Source organism: Monodelphis domestica, chromosome 1, assembly GCF_027887165.1.
Source record: "Monodelphis domestica isolate mMonDom1 chromosome 1, mMonDom1.pri, whole genome shotgun sequence".
NCBI classification, from domain to species: domain Eukaryota; kingdom Metazoa; phylum Chordata; class Mammalia; order Didelphimorphia; family Didelphidae; genus Monodelphis; species Monodelphis domestica.
The window spans coordinates 644,010,630-644,033,222 of NC_077227.1; the positions used below are offsets into that span (position 1 = coordinate 644,010,630).

General features: G+C 37.0%; 1 long non-coding RNA gene across 2 annotated transcripts in view; it reads right to left on the bottom strand.

The window, feature by feature from the left end:
* The window catches only part of LOC103100526 (uncharacterized), a 97,426-nt gene that overhangs the window by 71,635 nt on the left and 3,198 nt on the right, over nucleotides 1–22,593 (bottom strand). The window contains exon 1 of one of the 2 annotated variants that reach the window (XR_459244.2): nucleotides 17,441–18,492. The exons of the other annotated variant lie outside the window; for it this stretch is intronic. This is a non-coding gene — a long non-coding RNA (uncharacterized LOC103100526). Of the gene's footprint in view, nucleotides 1–17,440; nucleotides 18,493–22,593 lie in introns of those variants that run through there. 2 annotated transcript variants of the gene reach the window in all.

A 22,593-nucleotide genomic window follows, 5' to 3' on the forward strand; every position in this document is an offset into this window, starting at 1 on the left:
ATTTTTTTTGTATCCTCAGTACCTATTACAGTGCTTGGCACAAAGAAGAGGCTTCATAAATATTTGATCATTCACTGATTAATCCATGTTAGTGAGTAAGGGTGGAGGTTGAGTGAGTCACTCAATTAATCATCCTTACCCAAGTACCTACCAAACATGTAAGTAACTAGAGAAGCTAGCTCTACAATTTCTATTAGGTAAAAACAATCTATTTAATCAATCAAAGATATTGAACTAATATAATCCAATTATATCTTCTAAATTTTCAATAAAATAGACTAATTCAGATTCTAACATTTCACTGGCAACTCAGGAGAGGGTCATTCCAACCAAGCCTCTAAGAAGGAATCTCTTTGATGTGAGTGGGGATGGAGTAAGGAAATTTTTTTCCCTCCTTCTTCCCAAAACATGAACAGAATACTTGTGGAATTTAGAAAGTTAGAATACTTGGGCTTCTCATTGCCATCCTAGGAGTGCTCACTAACTTTGAGCACACTTTCCTCTGAAGTCTGTATTTACTTATGGGAGAATCTACCTATTTGGGGACAGATTATCTTATACAAACTCTTCTTACTATGCTATATAAGTAAATAAGCATTTCTAAAAGCCTATAGCTGGCTAACTAATGTTAACTGATAATCTAAGGGTAAGACTTCCATGGGGACTCATCAACAATATCTTAAGGAAACCATTCCCATTTTTTAGAACCCTGTAAAAGAATTAGAATTTACTTTATAGAGACCCAACTGCCCTCAAGTTTAAAATTAAAATTAAAAAAGAGAGAATGATTTTGGAGAAAAGAAAATGATCTTTTCAAGTCATTGTTTTCTCATTTGTAAAATGATATGAATGGTGAAGATGGTATCCAAGTTCCTCTATCAAATGTAATTTGATACTGGGAAAGTTTTATGTTCCAGATCATGCCAAGAGCTACAGAGAAGTTGGAAAGATTTTATAGGAAGACAGCAACATAGAATGTGGCCTTATAAGGAACCTTAGAGATGAACCAGTCCAATCCATCAATATTCATGTAAGGAAACGGAAACCAAAAGAGATGAAGTGACTTATGGTAAGATCACGTAGGTAGTAGGCAATTCAGAATTAGAATCCATGCCACATCATCCAATTCAGTATTCTGAATTTGTCACAAGATCAATAAGAGTTCAGTCCACACCACAATTATACCTTCTGAGTATTTTCCTATTCTCCCAGGTGTTCCTGGAAAAGCACTGCAGTCCTATGATAAGAATAATCATTTTTGAAACAATGCTTGATCTTTCTAATGCCTGAAGTAAATGAAGAATGGCCATATGTCAGAGATACTTTAAATGAGCTAGCTAGATGTGATAGGAAGGACTGGTCCTAGACTTCTAAGGTCACTTCTAACTTTAGAATCTATGATTTCCTGATTGTACTTGGTTTTGACTACAAATTCCCAGATGTTAAAAATAGGCACTTGGTGAATAGCTCCCACTCCCCATCAACAGCCAGGATTATTACTAGTCTTGACTCTGTCAAGTCAGTGAATAGGGGTGGAGGAGAGGAAAGGTTGGCCGCCTGGCATAACCTCTATTTTTTTTTATTCTCTCAATTCCACAATCACTAAATTGGTACAAATTTTAAAAGAACGAACAGCCATTTTTTTCAGCATGTCAGAATCTGGTGGGGCTATAATCATTTCTTCACAATGTTTTTAAGTAAAGAATATATTAAGTGAGACATTGTTTTAAAAGTTTTCATGTACAACTGTGGCTTGTCCCAAATTCTTTGTATTCAGATGTCAAACACTAATTGTTGGTTAGCAGCAAGGTTACCAGATGAGTTAGAAAATGTATTTCAAAGGAATACTAAGAGGACTTGTGGGGGGAAAAAACCCTACAACTAACAGCAGGTATAGTTGAGGAATACCACATGATTTCATTTCAAAAAATCAATATAATCACCATATTTGAGAACCTTCCCATCTGTACACTACAAATTTGAGATGGGGTTTCTTTTCATTCCTTGAGTATATTCATGAAACAGAAGATGAACACAGTGCATTGAATTTTTTAAAGGAATTGAAAAATATGTACTTTTGAGTGGGAATAGATATTCCTATTGTGGGATGTGAGAGGAGAGAAAAATTAAGGGGTACCAGAAGAGGATATGGTTTTCCTCAACATTTTATTAACCAAGAATGTTTCTACTGACAATATTTGCAATATATATTATTCTAGCCTTTTCCCAAATGATGGAAATTTGCTATGACACTTCCACATTATTTAAATAGCCTCAATACAGGCAAAGGAATTGTTAGATATGGCACCATATGGTAGCCTCAATGGCAAATCACATTTAAAAATATTGGTCAATAAGCATTTATTTAAGTAGGCACATCTAATATGTTCCAGGCATTCTGCTATGTCCAGGAGTTAAAAAGTCAAAAGTTCTATTGCCCTTGTCCATAAGGTGTTTATAATCTGATGGAAAGGAGACCATAGACATATAGCATATACAAAGTTAAGACAAAGATAGAAATAACCTTGGGACAAGGATAAGACAATGGTAGGAGGGCAGGGGTTATGGGGGGGAAAGGCCTGGAACAGGTGCCACTAGAAATGAATTTTCAAGAAAACAAGTGATTATAAGAGCCAGAGATGGGGAAAGAGGGCATTCCAAGAATAAAGATAGTCAATCTCAAGGGGCAGGAATGCAAGATGGAGTATAGTGTATGAGGAATAGCAAAAAAAAGGTCAGTTTGGCTCATCTAAAAGCTGCAATGAGGGAAGTACATTATTAGAAGTTAAAAAGGCAGGATGGGGTCAGATTGAAAAAGAGCTTTCATGCTGCATACAGGAGTGTCTATTGGATTTTAAAAGTAACAAAGAGTAAGATCTTGAGACTTAAAACTTTAGGAAAACCACTCTGGCAGCTATATGGAAGATGAATTAAAGACTAGGGAGGCTTGACGGAGAGATATCACATAGAAGGGTACTGCAGTAGTATAAGTGATAGGTATTATTTAACACCTGAAATAAGGTGGTGACTGTGGGAGTGGAGAGAAGGGAACTTAAGCAGGAAATGTTGCAAATAAAAAGTATTTGGTAACAGAATTAGACTAAGTATATGAAGATATGCAAAGTTGATTCTCAAAATAAACCTGCGAAGTAGGTACTGTAAGTATAATTATCCTCATTTATACAGATGAGAACTCTGAAGCACATGGATGTTAAGTGTAGTGGTGGCTTGAAGCCAGGTTGTGTAGGCTCTCTCGCTATCTAGAGTTGATGGCTAAATTTTTTTTTGTGATAGCATTTATACCTTGGAAACCAACAAATACTGAAAATCAGAGCTTGATTTATTGCTCTGTTGATTGTCTAGACTTTAAAAAGTGATTAGTAAAATGTTAAGGCAGGTTCAAATTGAAAGTATATTATTTTTTTTAAACTCTTACCTTCCGTCTTAGAGTCAATACTGTGTATTGGCTCCAAAGCAGAAGAGTAGTAAGGGCTAGGCAATGGGGGTCAAGTGACTTGCCCAGGGTCACACAGCTGGGACGTGTCTGAGATCAGATTTGAACCCAGGACCTCCCATCTCTAGACCTGGTTCTCAATCCCCTGAGCCACCCAGCTGCCCCCTGAAAGTATATTCTGAGTAATTTCAGATAGTCAATTGTTAAACATTTATCAGCACTCAGGTCATATGTGTGTATGTATCACACATACAAACATGCATACACTTACAAACAGAGCTAGTTGGTATAGTAGAGAGAATACTTGACTTGAAGTCAGGATGACTCATCTTTCTGAGTTCAGATCTGGTCTCAGACACTTATTAGCTCTGTGACCCTGGGCAAGTCACTTAACCCTCTTGGCTTCAGTTTTCCTCACCTGTAAAAGAAGTTGGAGAAAGAAGTGGAAAAGTACTCCAGTATCTCTGCCAAGAAAATTTCATATAGGGCCCTAAAGAGACAGACAGGATTGAAACAAGTGGACAATACCAGCAACCTATGTATATCGGCTCTATGGTCATTCATTTTATATATATATATATATATATATATATATATATATATATATATATATATATATATGACTGACCTATGGCTATATATGACCATTCTATAATTCACTCACTATCTTTTTCAGTGAAATTCATCACCCAAGGAGCTTTCTATACAACCAGGACATGGGAAAAAATACTACTCCTCATCTTTGCATATGATTGTACTATTTACCAAAACAAAGCTCTAAGTGAATATAGGGATGGACCATGCCATGGATATAGCGCACATTTCAAAGCACCAAGAGAACTCCCTTGGACATAGTGATTAGGATGAGGATGTTATTAAAGACCAAAAGCAAGAATCCAATAGCCTCTCATAACGATGGTCAGGTGAGCGCCGCCCAAAGCTATCTGCGGGTGATGCTTGTGGCTCGATACTCCCAATCTAACTTTCTCACTCTCTCTAAATATGGAGATGGCCAGAATTAAAAGCGTGCCTGCAGCTAAACCTCCCAACGTAAGAGGCTCAGAGTGATGAGTTTGCTTTCTCTTCTCCTCTCTCATCTCAGAGATAATAAACAGATGAGAAAATCATGGCTCACAGGAAAGTTGAGTTAAAATGTACTGCACGTTACTAATCCTAACATAACATTGGCAGCTTGCACCATCCCCCTGCCAAACCCAAATTAACACACTGCCTTACTGGAAGGCAAAGGCTGCAGCTATATTTATAGCTCAATTAACAAGTTTCATAACTAAACCACCAGAAGTCCAAGGCAAACCCGACAAATGCTAGGCATCTGAACACCACTGCGACACCACCAGAATGCCACTGTCTTCTAGCATGGAACAGCTCCTGCTATCACCTTGAGAGAACAATGATGATTGGTGGTGCCACCATCGGGTACCAGAAAGCTGGCTAGGTGACTCAGGCACTTTTCAGGGGGTAAATCTTGTAACAACTTCAAACTGATAAACGTATGGTCTCTTCCGTCAGAGGGATAATTATACTTTCCCTGGCATACAAATGAAAATGCTGGTTTCTTGGGAGCCAGAGGCTGAGGAGAGCAACCACCATCTTATGATTCCAACTCCACGATTCAATGGGGAAAGGTCTTTTATAAACACAGAACATGAGACCCACATGACTATTAGAGCTTCAAAAGAAAATGAGCACCTTTTCATAATATCTTTTGAGCTAGTTATTTTTGCTTGAGGGGGAGAGGTTCTTCAGGGGATTGGGAGAGAACAGAATATTCACTGTTGGGGAGACAAGAAAAGATACAGAATGTCTTGAATATACTAAGAATCAAGTGAACTAGCTTAGCCTTGTTTGAGACTTTGCTTCTATTTGGGACTAAAATAAAACAAAAAAAATATATTCATGTGATCCAATTCTCCTCTACTACAATATTACAGAAATACTCCTGTGTAATTCTTGCCTTGATTTTTTTAAGGCTAAAATTTAAATGGGTTTCTGTGGCCCAAGAATCTCTCACCAAATGGTATGGCTATCTGCAATCTATCCATGCTAAACAGACCTGTTTCTTGGATATAGGAAGGAAAAAGAAGGGAATAAGTATCTTTATAGCACCTATTATGTGCTAGGTATTGTGTTAAGTGCTTTACAAATACTATCTCATTTCATCCTCCCAACTCTGTGCGATAGGTGGTAATATCACCCTAACTTACTGTTGAGGAAACTGAGTCAAACAAAGTATCTTGTCCGGAATCACACTACTTGGAAGTGACTACTACATTTGAACTAAGGTCTTCTCTGATTCCATACCTAATGCTCTATATACTGTACCACCACACTGCCTATAATTATATCTACAGACATTACATGTTACTGGATCATGCATGAAGTACTTTCAACAGAATATGACTGCCAGAGCTTTAGCCTCACTTGCCATAGCCTTTAAGAAGCCAAAGTCACATATGTGCCAAAGTGAGGGTCACAAGAGCAGTCATGGAAGGCCATGCACTGAGGGCAAAGGATCACCAGGGAGCAGCCCAAGTGCCTCATAGGGAGCCAAACAAGTCAAAGAAATAGTGCAGGAGTTTTAAACCAGTCTCAAGAACTTCTAAAAGTTGGTCCTTATATTTCAATATAATTGGTTTTCTTGGTAATCCTGTGTATTTTGTTTTGTAGACTTAAAAAGCTATTCTCAGAAAGGCCCCAGGGGCTTCACCATACTGCCAAATGGGTCTAGGAAACACAGAAGTTACACAGAAAAGTTAAAAAAAAAACAAAAACAAAAAACCCTGCACTAGAGAAAGGACTCCAGCATACAGCATGGAGCTCCTGTGAATGATTAATAGAAGGACTGAAATAAGAGGCCAGGATGAAAAGGTGTGCTGAGGGGGAAATTTGTATCAGTGGCAACAGATCCATTGTAGTAAGAATTTAAATTTCTGGAATACCTCATCCAGAGGCTTTTTTGGTTCCTAGAATTCATTCCCAATCACATCTCTGCTTCTCCTCAGAGTCAAGGGCTTGTTATGTTGTATTAAACTGTGGATTTTTATTATTTACTGGCCACATATCTAATCTTTCTGCTTATAGATCTTGTGTTTTCTGATGGAAACCCACATCTTCTAACCAACAGGACAAACTACATACATTCTTACCTTCAACTGAAATTTAATGACTTTTACTATGTTCATGATTCTGTTATTAGACATCTGTTCACCACCACAACAGCATTCTTTTGCCCAACCTTCCCCAGTCATACTTGTGATATATGTGGGAACTAGATCCCAAATAATGGAGCACAAACAATAGGATCTTTTCCCTTTGTTCTTTTTTTCTCATTTTCCTTTCCTGAAATATCTGTGCACAAGGGAAAAGAATGAGTCATTTGCTCAGAGAAGCCTGGGATCATTTTGTTTTGCTTTGTGTTAAGTGAGAAAATTTCATGGCAATGCAAGACTAGAATAAGGACCAAGTGAATTGCCATCCTCAATGGTACCTTCACTACCAAACTACCTTGTATTTAATGGTTTTATTTTTATGTGCTTGTGTACATAAATATATATGGATGCATGTTTAACGTGTGTGCATGCATATATGTATGTGTATATAGGTATATATTTAAATAGTACTTATTTACATAGTATATATGTATATACACAGACATATATTATATATAATTATATAGTACATAGATAATTATGTGGAGTATGTATACTTACAAGTACTATATATATAGTACTTATACTTATATTCAGTATATATATATATACACACATATGCATATATATGAATGGAGAGACAGAGAGAAAGAGAGAGAGAAAGAAAAGAGAATTATTTCCCATCATAAAAAAACCTCCTTAGGCATAAAATTGTTTCATACTTAGTTTTCATATCACCAGCCCCATGTATCGTGAGTACCTGACATAGAATTAAGCATTTAATAAATGCTTCTTTATTTATTAATTTATCAGTGTCCAGATTGTTAGATCATTAGGCCCCTTTCCCAGGGTTCAGGCTCCTTTTCCCACTTCCTGAAAAAATACAGAATCTTCAGGTAAACTCAAGCAGCTGATCCAATACTCAACTAAAATATTTCCTAGAAATGGAGGGGTTTTTTTTCAGTACAATATATCATAACTTCTAAAGGCAATTTTTACACATACTTTCCCTTTCCTTTTAGTTCCCTTTATTGTTTGTTTATATTGAAAGACATATGACCCAAGACATAGTAGTTTGGCCATGGAGTTTTGCTTCTGACATGATGGTAGCCATGGACAAGCGACTTGGTCACTCAGTGTCCCTAAATTATCTTACATTATAGAAAAATTGATGATCTGCATCCAAGGAGGAATTTCTATTTCAGGAGTTCTCTACTTTTATTCAGTCATAGGGATGGGCCCAAATATAGGTCAGCGGGATGACTGACTTAACACAAAAAAAGAGAGAGCAAAGGAAAGCACGCATAGCATTGTGCTGGGTACCCAGTGTTAATAATTTACCTATGTATATCACTTTTTATAAAACGAACATGCACACTGAAGTCTAGGGATGGTTTTTCCTATAGAAGTCCAGTGAAACAAATAGCACAGGATTTTACAAAAGAGGAAACTGAGATCCAGAAAAATCAGATTATTTTTTTCAAGATCCTAACAGCTAATAAATAATAAACTCAGATCGCCTGACTTTACCTGCAGTGCCTTTTCCACTAAACCATGGTGCCTGCCATCTCAAAAAATGCAATCAAAATTTCCTGAGAATTTCTTGATAATAAATAGCAGAACGTCAGAAAGCACCTTGTTGAAAGATTAAGCCTGATGCTGATTTGGAAAGAAGGTCTCTCCTAGAATGATCTCAGCATATGTCCGCGGCCCTCTGCTGTTCAACATTTTTAGTAGTGACTTGGATGAAGCTACAAATGGCATGATCATCACATTTACAGATGGCACAGTGCTGGGAAGGGTAGGGCACATACTGGCACTCAGGACTCAGACTTATCTTCATAGGGTAGGACAATGGGATAAAGCAAACAAGTTGAAATCAGAGGATGACATGGGCATCTGTCTTGGGAGGCTGGACAATGGTTTAAGTGGAAAAGGTTTAGGAATTTTAGTGGATGCAAGTTCTTTTGACCAAGAGGGTAATATTGTAGTCAAAGAAGGTCATGAGATTCTAAACTGTCTTGAGAGACAGAATGTACAGAAAGAAAGGAGGTATCTGGTCAGGAAAAAAGCTTTCTATTCTAACCATCACTTTTTAGGGAAGGCATTGATAAGCCAAAGAATGTTCAAAAGAAGCTAAAAAGGATAGTTATTCCTGATAAGAACTAAGGGTGTTGAGGCTCAAGAAGTAACTGGGGAAAGGACACAATAGCTGTCCTTACCCATTAGGAAGATTGATATATGAAAGCTTGTTCCATGTTGTCCTATAGAGCCTGTTGTCAATCAACAATATTTACAAAGTTGGAAATATGAAATATGTGTCCTATGAACAGCTAAAAAGAAAGGCAAAGGTATAGTCCCTGTCTTTAAAAATCTTGAATTCTAATAAAGGGAACAACCTTCCCTATAGTTAAGTGGCTCAATGAACAGAGTGCTGTTCCTGGACTAAGAAGGACCTGAGTTCAAATTCTGCCTCAGACACTGATTGGCTATATGACTCTGGGCAAGTCACTTAACTCTATTTGTCTCAGTTTCCTCATCTATAAAATAAGTAGAGAAAGAAATGGCAAACCACTCCAGTATCTTTTCCAAGAAAACTCAAAATGAGATCCCAAAAAGTCAGACATAACTGATCAATTAAACAATAACAACATGTATATAAATGATAAATATCATATAAATGGAAAATAATCTCTGAGGGCAGGCATTGGAAGTGGCAAAGAAGAAAGACCTCATAAAGATGGGGAAGGATACGAATAGAAGCACATTTCAAATTATTATAAATGTAACTTATTCTAGGTCTGTTCAACATTTTCAATGTATACCTCGAATTTCTCTAGTACCCTTAGGGGGTTGGGAATACTTTCATCTGTATCTTTGCATTGGACTTCCATTATGTTCTCCTAATTTTAGGAGGCCAGAACCTAAGTTATATTTAATCATTTCAAGGAAAATCAGTTTTTACAAAGGAATATGTACTTCAAAGGTATAACTAGCCAACATACAAATATTTTTCTGCAACACCTCAAGGGTATAACCTTTTCTATATTGCCCCAGGCTCTGGAGAGGAAAGAGAAATTAAATAAACAATTTAGTTTAGTTCCTACATAACATTAGTCTTACCAAGTTCTAAATCCAGAATTCCCCTTGGGTTTGCACCCAAGGACTCTTGAGTTAGTAGAGCTTCCTTGCTGGGCTTTATAACACCTAGCCTAGAATCTTGGGCATGAAAGTTCCTCTGCTTTAGCTTCCTAGGACATAGATCCATCTCCCTGAATCTAGAACTAAAAAGGACAAATGAAAAAGACCAAAATGCCAAGCCATATGGCCTGGGGAAAGGGGATGGTGGCTCTTTTCCACTTTCAGCATGGCATCCCAGGAGGCTGTGAGTAAATGAGTCTTTTGCCCTTGGACACCACTGAAGAAAGAACAACAGAGAAACATAAGCTATTCTAACAGCCAGGGGGAAAATGCTGTTCTCAATCACATGGCAGAATGTCCATACCTACATCAATTTTTCTATGTTCTAGAAGCAGGTATCTATAAGAGTCTATAAGAGTTCCTCTATCTCAGACTCTTTGGAAATATACTAAACTCCTGTTACATGAGGGAAAAGTTTTTAAAAATTAAGTATCCTAAAGTAGAATGAATTATTACTGTTGTTCAATCATGGCCTCATTTGGTATTTTTTTGCAAAGATAATGGAATGGTTTGTCATTTCTTTCTCCAGCTCACTTGATAGATGAGAAAACTGAAGAAAACAGGGCTAAGTAATTGCCCAAGGTCACTCAGTTCAGATCTGGTGTTGTATCCACTGTAACCCCTCATGGAATGTACCATATTGGGATGTAAAGGCTTTTCCTCCACTGGAGGTGTTATATCTGATATCTATGATTTTTGTGACCATGAGTGAGTTAATTACTTTTAACATCAGTAAGTGAAAAGTAACTATGTAGTTACATGTCTCAACTGAGTGGTTATAGGAAGGCATATATAAAATATCCACATTTTCTCTAAGAAACATCAAGGGCTGCCACTAGATGGTATTGGCAAATGGAAGGTGATCATACTGGAACCTATTTCAGTATCTTCATGACACCAAATCAACTAACTAATCCAGTGAATCAGCAATGATTTGTCATCATAGACACACAAACATATACAAATGATGCTTGAAGCTATTTTCCACTTTGTCAGCTACTTTGTTGTGTCTATAAAATTGGTGGCAACTTTTTTAGACAATTCATCTGGAAAACCCCAGGTAACAAAGAATTGATGATCGCCACTTTTCATTTACTAGATAATAGAAAACGGAGGAGAGGAAGGTACAGAGGTAAACCTAGACTTGATGTAAGACAAAATCTTCTCAGAATTAGAACCATCCAAGATTGGAATGAGCTTTCTCTGGATGTACTGGGTTGTACTTAACTAGAAGCTAGATCATCACTTAATGGGTATGTTAGAGTAGAGATTTTTTGAAGATAGGCACTTTAATAACTTCCATTGCCCAAATTCTATGATTCTGTGAACTCATGGTATCTATCAACTGTTTTATGCAGCTACGGAAATCATAACTTGTAACTCATAGAAGAGAAATATTCACCAGCCAAAGAGTGCTTACTCAGAACCTGTATGCATCTAGTGCCCTCTACAAGTCAAACCATAGGTACTTCATGAGCTTTTGTAGATTTGGGGGTTTTGTCTCAAAATACAAGTAACAGCTTGAAAATGGAACATGTTATAAGAAACACATTTGGATCATCCTAAGTATTTGCTTCAGGCTCAGTCCACGAGTCTAAATATAAGTAAAGCCTCCACTATGGATGTATCATGTGGGAGTCCAACATTGCCCCTACCAATTCACAAACACTGTAAAATGACCTAGTGGTCAGAAGGTCCCAGAATCCATTTCTTCATACAGTGGAGTACATTAATGATGGAGTTCTACTCTTAACTCTGAAATTCCCACTGTTGATTTAAACCAGACCCTTAGTGTTATTTTAACATAGGTTTTGGATTTAATTATCTTAAATGTCTATGAGAATGCATACAATTCCCACACTGTTTATCTCTTTTTTATGGTAAAATCTCTTCCCCTATCCCTAGAAATCTGTTTTAATTATTTAATCAGTTTGGCTGAAACTCACAAAGCATTAAATTGTTAGTTGTTACTTAACATTCCTTATAAATTGCATTTATTAATTTCTGGATAGAGACTTGTCCATGGCTACAGTAATTTAAATTAGTACCACATGGTTACAGACTGCTGCTGAATGATGATTAAATCTTTGGGGCAAATTCAGTTCTTTAAGATATTTAAATGACACTAGAGATAAGCTAACCAAATTTTGGTCCAAGAAGTTACAATTTATCAAAAATGTAATAAACCATGGCCAGAATATTCATTGTAAGCAGCACATAATGTGGTCCATGAAATGACATTTTAGCATCTCTTTCAGTGTGGTCACAGTAAAGTTTGCTGACAGTGCAGACCTGGTAATGCTCCATTGATATTGAACAGTTTCTATCTACAAGATACTTTGCAGTATTGTATCTTTTTATACACTCAAGTGTCTCTGACACTAAATCAGTCATTTTGTTATTTGACATGGTGACATTTTTCCCCTTTATGCTTTAATTTTTCTGATGCAATCAACATAATTCCATGCTTTAAAATATTTTAACAGGAGGGGCTGTGGTCACTAGGGATACATAGAATATTATAACTGAAGGAAATGGACATCATTTGATCTTATCACATTCTTTCTCTCTTTCATTTTCTCTTTTTCTATTGCAATTTCTCACTCTTTCTTTCTCCCTTTCTCTCATCCTTTCTTTCTTTCTTTTTTCTTTCTCTCTTTTCCTTTCTTTTTCTTTATCTTTCTCCCTTTCTCTCTTCCTTTCTCACTCTCTCATCCTTCCTACCTTTCTTTTTTCTCTCATCCTTCCCTCCTTTCTTTATCTCATCCTTCCCACCTTTCTTTTCCTTTCTTCCTTTCTTCCTTTATATTTCTTTTTCTGTGTCTCTGCCTCTCTGTCTCTTTCTCTCTGTTTTTCCCTTACCTTCTATCTTAGTCTCAATTCTAAGTCAGAAGAGCAGCAAAGTCTAAGCAATTGAGGTTAAGTGGCTTGCCCAGTGTCACACAGCTTGGAAGTGTTGGAGGCTATATTTGAACTCAGGTCCTAGTGCACTATCAATTGTGTTATCTAGCTGCCCCTATACCCCATTATTTTGTAGAGGAAGATGACTTGTTATGATCAAGGGTGTCTGAATGACATATCTCAAGTCATAGGCAGAGCTAGAACCCAGGTGTCCTTTTTCCATCGTTTCCACGTATACCATTAATTCATTAATGTTACTATGAAAAAGACTATATAGTATGGATAGAGATCTGGCATTAGGATCAAACTGAGTTCAAGTACTGTCTCTGTAACAAAATACTGTAGCTATGTGGTCATGGGCAAGTGATTTAATCTTGCAGTGATCCAGAGGAATTCTCTAAACCAGGGTTTCTTATTTGGGAGTCCATGAACTTAAAAAAAAAAAGTCCATAAATATCTTGATAACATATATATGTATATATATGTATATGCATGTATGTGTATATGTATATATATAATGGTTTCTTTTGTAGTCTCATATATTTTATTTTATGCATTTAAATACATTATTCTAAGAAGGAGTCCCTAGGTTTCCCTGGATTTCTAAATGACCAGGGGCATGAACAAAGGCAAAGAAGCCTTCCTCTAATCTGCTCCATTACAAGGAGTTACTGATTTTAATGAAGGGCAATAGGATTACAGTCTTAGAATTAGAAGGGACCTCAGAAACTGTCAAGTCCAACCCGCAGATTTTATAAATGAGGAAATAAATGCCCACAAAGGGGCCCAAGTTCATACAAGTAATAGGTGTCAGAAGCAGAATATTAATCCAAGCCAAGCTAAAATCATTTTCTTCCTTTAATAACATGCTGTTGGTGCTCTTACCTTCTGTCTTGGAGTCAATACTGTGTATTGGTTCCAAAGCAGAGGAGTGGTAAGGGCTAGGCAATGGGGGTTAAGTGACTTGCCCAGGGTCACACAGCTGGGAAGTGTCTGAGACCAGATTTGAACTTAGAACCTTCCTTCTCTAGACCTGGCTCTCAATCCGCTGAGCTACCCAGCTTCCCCCTAGTCACTGGGTTTTATTGGCAAAGATATTAGAGTAGTTTGCCAATTCCTTCTCTACTGGATTAAGGTAAATAGAGGTTAAGTAGCTTGCCCAGAATAACATAGCTAGAGAATGTTTGAGGCTAGATTTGAACTCAGGTCTTCCTAACTCAGGCCCAGAGCTCTAATCACTGTGCAACCTAGCTGCCCCATGCTTCCCTGGATACCATGTTATTTCCCTATGCACGGGTGGAGAGAGTTACTGGACCATAAGTTCTCTATGCCGATTTCCTATACTCAAAATCAAAGGACAAAAACAAAGAAAAAGGAAAAACAAATAAAACACTCCAAACCTAGAAATTTGCTCTGAAATGCAATGTTCCTCCCTTAATTCTCGGCACTTTAAACTCCAGTGGCTTACATGTCTCTTCAGTGTATTAGAAGAAAACATAGGCACCTCCTACTGGAAAGCCTAACCAAAATGCTTGGGTAAAATAACAAAATCAATGTATAAAATAATAGATTCATCTTCCTGCAGCTAAGGATAAATATTAAATAATCCAAGCAGCTGCCTGCTGAAAATTAATTTCTGTAAGGCAAATAGTGTAGTATGTACAGTATGTGTGTTTCAATTCCTGTTTGGCAATGTGCCTATTTTAAGCATATAGTACAGACCTTTGAAGTACTTGGGCTGCTCTGATAACACACACTTAAAACAAAAATTGCTTCCTTGCTGCTCCCAGGCACCAGAGACTTCTAAAAAGTCTGTTTGGGATTGTCAGGATCCAAACTAATACCAGGTATTCAGCCTAAAAACACAACATTTTTTTAATGCATTAATGATACATTGCAACCCTTCTGAATTGAATTGTTCCCAAAGACGGGAGTGACATTAATTTATTAGAGTTGTCTCAAAGTGCCGAACCCACTGCAATTTGGGCTCCCCAAATTACAGTCAGGTGCATTTGCCTGCGTGGAGCAGGTTGAATCAGGATACACAGTGAGAATAATACTCTAGATAGAGCCCTCTAATGATTAATTTACAATTGAAAGAAAGGGAAAAGGGGCAAATAATACATTGTATTCTAAATCATGAAACTATTATAGTTATTCCGTCTGCCTGTTCTTAGATACAATCTAGGAGATAAGTCTTTTTTTTTTTTGGTTGTTGCTTTTAACTGCTATACATGGAAATCAGCCCCTCTATGCAGTGTCCCCAGGAAACTCCACACATTCAATATACTGCCCTTCACAACAAACAGGAGAGTCCGAAATGTATATCAAAACAAAATAAAAACAAAAATAACCAAGTATAGGCCCAGAGTAGTAGCCACAGTTTTTTTTTTTTCTTTGCAATTTGTAGGACTCTTTTTATATGTGGGTACAAGGTCCTGCTAGGGAGCAAAATATTTAAATTAATAGCTCTGGAGGTAGCTGGGTGGCTCAGTGGATGGAGAGCCAGGCCCAGAGACAGAGGTCCTGGGTTCAAATCTGTCCTCAGACACTTCCTATATGTATGTCCCTGGGCAAGTCATTTAACCCATTTTGCCTAACCCTTACCACTCTTCTGCCTTAGAAGCAATACTGAGTAATAATTCTAAGATGGAAGGTAAGAGTTTAAAAAAAAATAATTAATAGCTTAGTAGAATGTAAGCTCCTTCATGGCAGAGCCTTCATTTTTGTTTTGGATTTGTCTTTGGTGCCCATTGTCTGGCATACAGTAAATGCTTAATTAATATTCATTCAGTCTATCTAATGATCTAATCTATCTTTCTGTCTGTCTGTCTGTCTATCTATCTTTCTATCTATCTATCTTTCTATCGATCTATATATCTATATTTCTATCTATCTATCTATCTCTTTCTATTTTGCTGTTGGCTCATTGTTTTCTGACTCCCTGTGATTCCATTTGGGATATTTTTGGCAAACATATTAAAGTGATTTGTCATTTAATTTCCTTCTCCAACTCATTATACAGATGAAGAACTGAAGCCAATAAGGTCAAGTGACTCGCCAGGGTCACCCAGCTTGTAAGTGTCTGAAGTTTGATTTGACAAAGATGAATCTTCCTAGATTTAAGACCAAGTAAGAGTTAGAAAAAAATTACAAAACATAAAATGAATAATTTTGATTACATCAAATTAAAAAGATTTTGTACGAACAAAACCAATGCAATCAAAATTAAAAGGGAGGCAATAAATTGTGAAAAAATCATCATAACAAAAAACTTTGACAAAGATCTAATTACTCAAATTTATAAAGAGCTAAATCAATTTTACAAAGATCAATTCCCCATTCCTCAAATGATAAATGGGCAAGGGGCATGAATATGCAATTTTAAGATAAAGAAATAAAAATTTTCAATAAACACATGAAAAAGTATTCTAAATCTCTTATAATAAGAGAAATACAAATCAAAACAACTCTGAGGTACCACCTCAAACCTAGCAGATTGACTAACATGACAGCAAAGGAAAATAATAAATGTTGGAGGGGATGTGGCAAAATTGGGACATTAATATATTGCTGGTGGAATTGTGAATTGATCCAGCCATTCTGGATAGCAATTTGGAACTATGACCAAAGAGTGCTAAAAGTCTGTCTGCCCTTTGATCCAGCTGTAGCACTGCTGGGTTTGTACCCGAAAGAGATAAGGAAAAATACTTGTACAAGAATATTCATAGCTGTACTCTTTGTGGTGGCAAAAAACTGGAAAATGAAGGGATGCCCTTCAATTGGGGAATGGCTAAACAAATTGTGGTATCTTTTGGTGATGGAATACTATTGTGCTCAAAGGAATAATGAGCTGGAGGAATTCCATGTGAACTGGAACGGCTCCAGGAATTGATGCAGAGTGAGAGGAGCAAAACCAGGAGAACATTGTACACAGAGAGTGATATACTGTGGTACAATCGAATGTAATGGACTTCTCCTTTAGCAGCAATGCAATGAACCAGGACAATTCTGAGGGACTTGTGAGAAAGAATGCTATCCACATCCAGAGGAAGAACTGTGGGAGTAGAAACAGGAAAAAAAAAAACAACTTCTTGATCACAAGGGTTGATGGGGATGTGATTAGGGATATAGACTCTAAATGATTAGCCTATTGCAAATATCAACTGTATGGAAATTAGTCTTGATCAATGACACATGTAAAACCCAGAGGAATTATGTGTCAGCTATGGGAGGGGGTTTGGGAGAGGGGAGGAAAAGAACATGAATCTTGTAACGATGGAAAATTATTCTAAATGAATTAATTAAATATTTTTAAAAGAAGTTATCAGAAAGGTTTTTAAAAAGGATGAATCTTCCTAATTCTAAGCCCAGTACTCTGTCCACTAAGGCACCTAACTTTACCTACACATTATTTATATCCTCAGTACCTATCTTACAAAAAAACAGCATTTAATAATCATTGGATTTAATTTGACTATAAATGTGATATTTAACATGGTAAAAGGGGAGAGGCAGGATGAAGAGGCAAGAAAGGATGGAAAAGTCACTAAAAGGAACAAAGAATGAAACAAAACTCATTGTTAATCCCTACTCCTCTCCCCTCCAATTTCCTTCTACAATAAGCCATCTCCCACCTTCTGGGTCTGCCTCTGGAGTCATTGAAATTGTTTCCCCTTTGCGACAACCTACAGAAGGCTCTTCATGTACTGACCAAATTCAAACTTGCGTCACAGCATGCTGCCTTGTTCTGAACACCTCCTGGAACGTCATCTGGTCTTCATTCCCCATTGTAAACCAATCTGAGCTGTTGGACATTTGCCCCTGAGGTGGCTATACTTCAGTGCTGGGCAACGTGACTTGGGGGAATATATTTAACAGTTGAGGCCATATGTTCCATCATCTGCATATCATGGAGCCAAATAGAACTTCTCAAGTTAAGAATATACTGTATGGAAACAGCCACCTCCGTGCAAGCATGAGGGAAGGGTGAGGATTGAGGATGTCCACATCCATAGTTAGAGGAGAGATGCCCTTACCGTATCGATGATGATGAAGTTAATATTTAGGTAACATTTTCAGATTTGTGAAGTGTTTTACGTATGTTATTTCATTTGCTACTCACAATTCTGTGAAGTTGGCTTTTTTATTATCCCTATTTTGCAAATGAGGAAACTACAACTTAGAAAGGTCAAGTAATTTGCCCCGGGTCATTCAACCAGAAGCACGGTTAGTTTCCTGACTCTAACATGAGTGTTCCATTCGCTTCCTTTTCTAGGTACCTATACTAATGGCTTCTCTAAGAATAATAATATTAACAATAACAATAATTTGGGCAGACCTATGACTCTAGAACTATAAGGAATTTCTAATGAAAAGTTCCCTCTGTTAAAATAGGCCAGTAAATAGCAGGCAACTTTGAGACTCAGTAAATTGTTTGATGGCATTGTGTGGTTTAGTAACTTATTCAGGCTCTCACAGACAGTTATAGACTTAGTCCTCTGTTTTCTGATTTCTCCATGCAACTGCTCAATATCATAATCATGATGTTGATAATGAAATCAACTGTCACAGAACAAGAGCATTTTCACAGGTAAAATTATCATCCACATTCTCCTATTGACCAACTAGAAACTTTAATAAAAATATTAAGAAAAATTGATTCTGTGCTAATAAATACTCATAACTTCCAAACTATGCTGAGTGAAAAGCTCTAAAAATATTAGAGACCCTGTAGAGGAAAACCATGGGAACAGGAAGAAGGATGTATCCACCCTGTCATTTTTTCTGCTCATGCTCATGAAACTTTCCCAAAGTTGCTTTCAATAAGCCTATAGAAGATAAGCCTGCAACCTGATACTTTGATTCAATTACAAGTATCAGTCATTTTATCTACTTGTATGAGAGCTCACCAAATATTAAATGACAAAGAACAACAGCAGGAGAGTGATTTGTCCCTTGATTATTTCTATTAGAACCCTAATGAACATGAATATAAAGAAAATGAAGCAATAACAATGAGAATGCTAACTGATAATTATATAATCCTTGTAAGTTTTTAATGTGTTTTACATATATCACTTTTTTTGAGCCTCTGGAACAATTCTTTGTAGTTGGTATTTTGGGTATCATTAAACCCTTTTTCTGGGTAAGGACCTAAGGGGTTAAGTGATTGGCTAAATCCACATAGTAAATAAGGCTCTAAAGATTGAATCTGAATCCAGGTTTTCCTGATTTCCAACTGTGTCCCAATGTTCTTCCATGACTAACACTAAGGCCACTCAGTTATGTTGTTGTTAAAAGCCAGAGAGAGAACTAAAAAAATGGACGGTGCATAAGGATCTTGCTTCTCAGGATGATTTAGTCTATACAGCATTTAAAGTCAATTCATGGCACTTTCTACCAGTCCATCTATAGTCAAGGAGTGTGGAAGGCATGGAAGTTACGACTATTATGGCAGGGCACCATGATAGAAAGTGAAATCAATCAGAAAGCCTGAGTTGGATATCAGACATTACCTAGCTTTTAACATCAGAAGGGCTCCTCAAACTCTGTGAGTCTCAGTTTTCCCACTTGAAAAGTGAGAACAATCAAATATGTGTCTAATATGAGAGAAGGTTGGTATAAAGAAAGAGTCTCATCTTCAAGAAGTTTTGTGTAATTGTAAGCAATTATTCATCTCAATGTAATAATTTGAATCACATTGGAAAGACTTCCTTTGTACTCCCAAAATATTCCTTCTACAGAAGTTTGACCTCCCTTTAACAGAAACAAAGTCTTCTATTCTACAATTAGGCAAAAGGCTGAGAATATCCATAGACTTGGAAGAGGACTTAAATTCCAATAAATTTGTTGTTGTTGAGCTGTTTTTTCAATTATATCTGACTCTTCATGAGTCCATTTGAAGTTTTTTTTTTTTTTTTGGGCAAAGCTATTGGAGTGGTTTGTTGTTTCCTTCTCCATTTCATTTTACAAATGAGGAAAGCTGAGGTAAAGATGGTTAAATGACTTACTTAGGGTAACACACCTAGTAGGTGTCAAGCTGGATTTGAACTCAGGATGATAAGTCTTCCTGACTCCAGTCCTGGCTCTCTACCATTGCACCACTTAGCAGTCCTCCCATTAAATTACAGATGTCAAATCCTTTCTGGAAGGCAGGGGTTGGAACCAGGTTTTTAAATGAAAATAAGGAATACCCAGCACCTGAAATGTAGGTGGAAGAGAGTAATCTTTACTACTGAGGAACAAGAGGACACAAAGAGAAAGGGGAACCAAAGACAAATTTCCCCATTTCATATGTTTGCTAAAGGCAGTATCTGCTTGCTATCTTTGACTTCAGTTTATTTGATTAACTATGCACACAATTACAAGAACTTTTTAAGAAGAGAACATTATTTAGAATTGGGCACCTAGAGTCATAGAATCATAGTATTTAAAGATGAAAAAGACCTTAGAACTGATCTAATCCACATGGTTCATTTCACAGATGAGAAAACTGAGCATAAGAAGTTAAATGACTTAATTCTGGTCCTCTGGCTCCAAAGCCAGGGCTTTTTCCACTCTTCTACCTGGTTCAAGACAGCAGCTAGCTGGTATAGTGGATAGAGTGCTGAGTTCAAATCTCATCTCATATACTTACTAGATGTGTGATACTGGGCAAATCATTTAACCTCTATGTGCCTCAATTGCCTCAGCTATAAAATGGGGATAATAATAACACCCTTGCCTTGCAGGGTTGTTGTGCAGAACAAAAAGAGAATATCGGAAAAGTGCTTAGTGTCTAATAAGTATTAGGCAAATGCTTATTGCCTTCCTCTCTCCGCCCTTCAAATATGCCCCAGCAGTAATATGACTTCTCTACCCTTTTCTCCCACCCATCCTTTGCCATTAAGTAAGAATAAATATATGATAATATAATATATTGAGGGAGAACATGAAACATGTTAGAAAATGAATACAATTCACTGGAGCTACTAGGGTAAAGATTTTGCCAGTTGGGATACTGAGTAAATAAACTGCTTCCAAAAGAGTATAGAAAGATTTGTGGAAATGCTCTCTGGACCTGAAACCAGCTTCGCTCTCTCCCCTCTAAGACACAATTCCTTCAAAGTAAAGAGAAAAACGTCTCTGTAGAGAATTATGTCCCTCTCATGCTCTATGAGCAATCTGTCTCTGGACTCACCTGGAATTATACCGTTAGTACAAAGGGCTCCTTTGTGGCTAGGTCTGTACACTTGGATTATTCTTAAAGATACTCTGAGACAGGTTACCTGTCAGGAGTGAAAAACTTACTCCAACATGAATAACATCACCAAGGTTAATGGGTTTTATTTTTCAGTAGTATTTGGGGGAAATTCAAGAGCCCAGCTGTATGCTGGCAGGTAAGCTTGCCAATCACAATATATGCTTGGTGCATGGAGCAGTGGTGAATTTTTTTGACCCTATTCTCCATTGAGGAAGTTGATCCCTCTGTGTTGTTTTTGGCCGGGTTTAGTATCATCCAGATGTTTAGTCTACACAATGCCAAACATCTGGATATTTAGCATCATATAGGAAGTATCTGAGGATTAACTGGATTTTTAACTTTTCATCAGATTTTTTTGCTTACTCTTGGACAAAATCTTTACTCCTCCCCCCCCCCTCCAGATTTGCTTCCACGTGAAAAACACAAAATTGCTCTCCTTCCCCATCTCTGACAACACCTTCCTCCCCAGGAAAAAAAAAGTCAAGATTTGATGATGGGAAAAGCATAAAGGAAAAAGCAATCTGCAGTAATCATGTGTTCAGTTAGAACTCTGGTCATTGCAGGGTCGGGTTGCACACCACCTCATTCTGCTGTGGTGAGTGTGTTTTTACTATTTCAAATTTAATACTTTTTTCCTAATATATTACACGTTACCTCCCATGTATTTAAACTGTACTTAAAAGCATGCTAAGAACTGGTAATTCTTTAATGGTTGTTCACTTACAAGCGATTGTGGGTCATTACACAATCATTTAAAGGGCATTAATGAGAACCATTTAATGGTTTTAGTAGAATATCATTGTAAGGGACAGGGGAAAAGTTACTGGCTGTAAATTTTTATGACCATTTCTTACAAAACGTATTACTTTAAAGATTTATGTATGTAACAATGAGTACAATAAAAGCCAGGCTAAAAATAATTTGAAATCAAAGTAATGCATAGAGATAAGTCCCTGCTTTGCTGCTGTTGTGTACTCTACTGCTGAGGAAGGCTTTCCTCTGACTTTCTTCCATTCTATGCCTGGCATATACTCATACTCTCCATTTTTGTCCTTTAAGAATATTTGTGCCCCTACAAGGCTCAGCTCAGATATTACTTTCTCTATGAAATCTTCCTTAGTATCCCCCCAATTGTCAATATTAGTGCCTTTCTCCTACCTCGAATTACCTTTCATCCTGCTTATCTGAATTTATCCCCCCATTCCCTGCATTACATTTCCTTATGGTAATGCAAGTTCCTCCAGGGCAGAGATAGTGCCTTATATCAGCTTTCCATCAACAACACTTAGCTCAGTTCCCAACACATAGTAGGCACTTTATTGATTGAAATTTATGAATTGAATTTGAAAACTTGCAGGGCAACTAAAGGTAAGATGTGATAGAATTAAACCTCTGAACTGTGTGTTTAGTGGTGAAGCACTTAGCACAATGCCTGGCATATAATGGGTGTTTAATAAATGTTTATTGTATGTATTGTATCAGGGGTCAGGGTGAGAGCTGAGTTTATGGTTTAGAAATATGTGCATTCTAATAGTTTTCTATGCTCAAGTCAACAGCTTGAGGAGTCATTCTGTCTTAAGTATTCTCCTCAATTCAATTCTCTCTTAATAAGTAAAAGCATT